The sequence below is a fragment of the Bos grunniens genome, chromosome 2 (genome assembly GCF_055505025.1).
Source record: "Bos grunniens cultivar Pamir isolate PY7600 chromosome 2, Bosgru_T2T1.0, whole genome shotgun sequence".
In the NCBI taxonomy this organism is placed as follows: domain Eukaryota; kingdom Metazoa; phylum Chordata; class Mammalia; order Artiodactyla; family Bovidae; genus Bos; species Bos grunniens.
Genome location: NC_141166.1, coordinates 41655329 through 41660021, shown reverse-complemented (window position 1 = coordinate 41660021; position 4693 = coordinate 41655329). Strand labels below are relative to the sequence as shown.

Below are 4693 nucleotides of genomic sequence, written 5' to 3'. Positions count from 1 at the left end.
CCCTTGTAGCTCACTTGGGAAAGAATCTGCCTGCAGTGCGGGAGACCAGGGTTCAATCCCTGGGTTGGGAAGATGCCCTGGAGAAGGAAATGGCAACCCACTCCAGTATCCTAGCCTGGAAAATCTCATGGACAGAGGAGCATGGTGGGCTGTAGTCCATGGGGTCACAAAGAGTCAGGCACGACTGAGTGACTAACACTTAACACTTGAAATTTAGGTCTTGTTCAGTTCAGTTCAGTAGATCAGTCGTGTCTGACTTTTTGTGACCCCATGAATCGCAGCATGCCAGGCCTCCCTGTCCATCACCAACTCCCAGAGTTCACTCAAGCTCACGTCCATTGAGTCAGTGATGCCATCCAGCCATCTCATCCTCTGTCGTCCCCTTCTCCTCCTGCCCCTAATCCCTCCAAGCATCAGGGTCTTTTCCAATGAGTCAACTCTTCGCATGAGATGGCCAAAGTATTAGAGTTTCAGCTTTAACATCAGTCCTTCCCATAAGCACCCAGGACTGATCTCCTTTAGAATGGACTGGTTAGATCTCCTTGCAGTCCAAGGGACTCTCAAAAATCTTCTCCAACACCGCAGTTCAAAAGCATCAATTCTTTGGTGCTCAACTTTCTTCACAGTCCAACTCTCACATCCACACATGACCACTGGAAAAACCATAGCCTTGACTAGATGGACCTTTGTTGGCAAAGTAATGTCTCTGCTTTTCAATATGCTATCTAGGTTGGTCATAACTTTCCTTCCAAGGAGTAAGCGTCTTTTAATTTCATGGCTGCAATCACCATCTGCAGTGAGTTTGGAGCCCAAAAAAATAAAGTCTGACACTGTTTCCACTGTTTCCCCATCTATTTCCCATGAAGTGATGGGACCAGATGCCATGATCTTCGTTTTCTGGATGTTGAGCTTTAAGCTAGCTTTTCCACTCTCCTCTTTCACTTTCATCAAGAGGCTTTTTAATTCCTCTTCACTTTCTACCATAAGGGTGGTGTCATCTGCATATCTGAGGTTATTGATATTTCTCCCAGCAATCTTGATTCCAGCTTGTGCTTCTTCCAGCCCAGAGTTTCTCATGATGTACTCTGCAGATAAGTTAAATAAGCAGGGTGACAAGATACAGCCTTGATGTACTCCTTTTCCTATTTGGAACCAGTCTGTTGTTCCATGTCCAGTTCTAACTGTTGCTTCCTGACCTGCATATAGGTTTCTCAAGAGGCAGGTCAGGTGGTCTGGTATTCCCATTTCTTTCAGAATTTTCCACAGTTTATTGTGATCCACACAGTCAAAGGCTTTGGCATAGTCAATAAAGCAGAAATAGATGTTTTTCTGGAACTCTCTTGCTTTTTCCATGATCCAGCGGATGTTGGCAATTTGATCTCTGGTTCCTCTGCCTTTTCTAAAACCAGCTTGAATATCAGGAAGTTCACGGTTCATGTATTGCTGAAGCCTGGTTTGGAGAATTTTGAGCATTACTTTACTAGCATGTGAGATGAGTACAATTGTGTGGTAGTTTGAGCATTCTTTGGCATTGCCTTTCTTTGGGATTGGAATGAAAACTGACCTTTTCCAGTCCTGTGGCCACTGCTGAGTTTTCCAAATTTGCTGGCATATTGAGTGCAGCACTTTCACAGCATCATCTTTCAGTATTTGAAATAGCTCAACTGGAATTCCATCACCTCCACTAGCTTTGTTCGTAGTGATGCTTTCTAAGGCCCACTTGACTTCACATTCCAGGATGTCTGGCTCTAGGTGAGTGATCACACCATCGTGATCATCTGGGTCATGAAGATCTTTTTGTACAGTTCTTCTGTGTATTCTTGCCACCTCTTTTTAATATCTTCTGCTTCTGTTAGGTCCATACCATTTCTGTCCTTTATCGAGCCCATCTTTGCATGAAGTGTTCCCTTGGCATCTCTAATTTTCTTGAAGAGATCTCTAGTCTTTCCCATTCTGTTGTTTTCCTCTATTTCTTTGCATTGATTGCTGAGAAAGGCTTTCTTATCTCTCCTTGCTATTCTTTGGAACTCTGCATTCAGATGCTTATATCTTTCCTTTTCTCTTTTGCTTTTCACTTCTCTTCTTTTCACAGCCATTTGTAAGGCCTCCCCAGACAGCCATTTTGCTTTTTTGCATTTCTTTTCCATGGGGATGGTCTTGATCCCTGTCTCCTGTACAATGTCATGAGCCTCATTCCATAGTTCATCAGGCACTCTATCAGCTCTAGTCCCTTAAATCTATTTCTCACTTCCACTGTATAATCATAAGGGATTTGATTTAGGTCATACCTGAATGGTCTAGTTGTTTTCCCTAGTTTCTTCAACTTCAGTCTGAATTTGGCAATAAGGTGTTCACGATCTGAGCCATAGTCAGCTCCTGGTCTTGTTTTGCTGACTGTATAGAGCTTCTCCATCTTTGGCTGTAAAGAATATAATCAATCTGATTTCGGTGTTGACCATCTGGTGATGTCCATGTGTAGAGTCTTCTCTTGTGTTGTTGGAAGAGGGTGTTTGCTATGACCAGTGCGTTCTCTTGGCAAAACTCTATTAGCCTTTGCCCTGCTTCATTCCGTATTCCAAAGCCAAATTTGCCTGTTACCCCAGGTGTTTCTTGACTTCCTACTTTTGCATCCCAGTCCTTTATAATGAAAAGGACATCTGTTTGGGGTGTTAGTTCTAAAAGGTCTTGTAGGTCTTCATAGAACCGTTCAACTTCAGATTCTTCAGCATTACTGGTCTTGCTAGACTTGGCTTACACCCTGGGCTAAAAGAAATCACTGTCTTCCTTTCCGGTCTCTTTCAGGCCCTCCCTCACCAGTTCTCTCCTGCAGAGGAGAGGCTTGACCCTCTGATGCCCACCCACTTGCCCCCTCACCCTCATTCTGTTTGTCTTCTTTCTTCTGCTGCCAGGCACCTCCAGGAAGAAGCTTATTTCAGCTGCTTCTGTTTCCACACCTCCCAGTTCTTCCTTAAGTCCCTCAACTACCATTATTCTCACCCAAACCCTGTAGGTTCAAAGTCACCCGTGACCCCGATCACTAATCTAAGTATTCTTTCCTAGTCATCTCCACCAACTTCTGACTGGATCAAGTCCAGGTCTGATTCCCCTTGTTCTCTGCAGTCTTTGGGCTTGGAACAAAATTCTGCTTTCCTTTCTTATAACTCTGATATAAACAGCTTTGCTTCAGCAAAACTGGTTGATTCCATATTTCCTGAAGGTATTTTACACATTTTTGTGTTAGACAAACATAGCTATTTTCTTTTCTTGTCTTTTTGGTTGGGTGTGGGCAGGGAGCAAATCATTTTTAATTTTAATTTTTTTTTTTTTTTTTTTACAAATACACTGAAGAATCATGCAGCGCTGTCAGTGCTGGATGCAATCTTGGGCCACAAGTCTGCACACTCCTCAGTGTCTGGTCCTGTGACAGCAGAACCTTTCATTTCTCCCTTATTGTTTACTGTGTATGATTCCTATGTCATCTTCAAAATAAAGAAACACACTGTCTTTTCTCCAGTATGACTTTCATTGTTGAATTACCACTGCTGGATGTACCTTCTTTCTGAACTCTGGTTGGCTTTTATTCACTGTGGCTATCTCCATCTCACCCACACCAGCAGCAGGAAGTCTATTTAGTCATCTCTTGTTCTCTTTCACAGAGATGATATACAAATTTTTGGCTCCTGTGTTGCCAGCATGGTTGGTCATGGCTCCAACTGGAAGAGACAAGGAAATCTGGAATTTTGCACCAGAGGAGTTACCATGTCCCTACTTTGACATCTTGAATGCCAGAAAGAGATAAAACGCAGCAATTTTCCTATTGGGTAGATGCAGTATGGCTTAGAGTACCAGTATAAAGGCCCAAATGGTAGAGAAAAGTGAGGCTTCTGTTAAACAAATCAGAATTTTTCTATCAGAAAGTCTAAAAAGAAGCATCCTTGATTTCAACACACATAGATGATCTGTACTTTAGAGATCAAGTTGTGTGAGTATGTTTTCATTACCTTGGGGGTGAGTTGATATATTTTTCAGTATTTAGTGTTTGAATCTCTTGAATGTCCCTAATTTGATCTAAGACTTTGGGATGGTTTTCTAACACATTGAGACTCAATTACCTCATATATAAAATGGAGGTGATTACGGTCCCTGCCCCATAGTATTGTTTGGAGAACTAAAGAAATAACGCACATAAAATGCTTAGCGTAGAGGTGTTTGGTAAATGCTAGTTATTATAGTTGTTGCCCTTAGAGCTGCTCATATGCATGCCTCACATATCATACCAAATGTATTACTTTCCTGTAGGTGCTGTGACAGATTATCACAACCATGCTGGCTTGAAACAATAGAAATATATTCTCCCACAGTTCTGGAGCCCAGAAGTCTGAAGCCAAGGTAGCAGTAGGGCGATACTTCTGCTGGAGGTTCTAGAGGAGAATTTTCTCCATGCCTCTTCCAACCTCTGATGTCTGCTGGGATTTCTTGGTGTTCATTGGGCTTGTACTGACATCACTCAAATTTATGCCTCTGTCTTCACAGTGCCTTATCTTCTGTTTGGGTGAGACAAAGCTCCGTCTCTCTCTGATGATATTTAGGGTTCACTCAGAGAATTCTAGTGGAAACAGTGACAGACTTTATTTTCTTGGGCTCCAAAATTACTGCGGATGAGCACAGCATCCATGAAATTAAAAGACGCTTG

At 42.5% G+C, this 4693-nt stretch overlaps 1 pseudogene; it reads right to left on the bottom strand.

The window, feature by feature from the left end:
• Positions 1-3218: 3218 nt before the first annotated feature.
• Positions 3219-3777, bottom strand: LOC147377962 (large ribosomal subunit protein uL14 pseudogene; annotated as a pseudogene).
• Between the last annotated feature and the right edge of the window lie 916 nt (positions 3778-4693).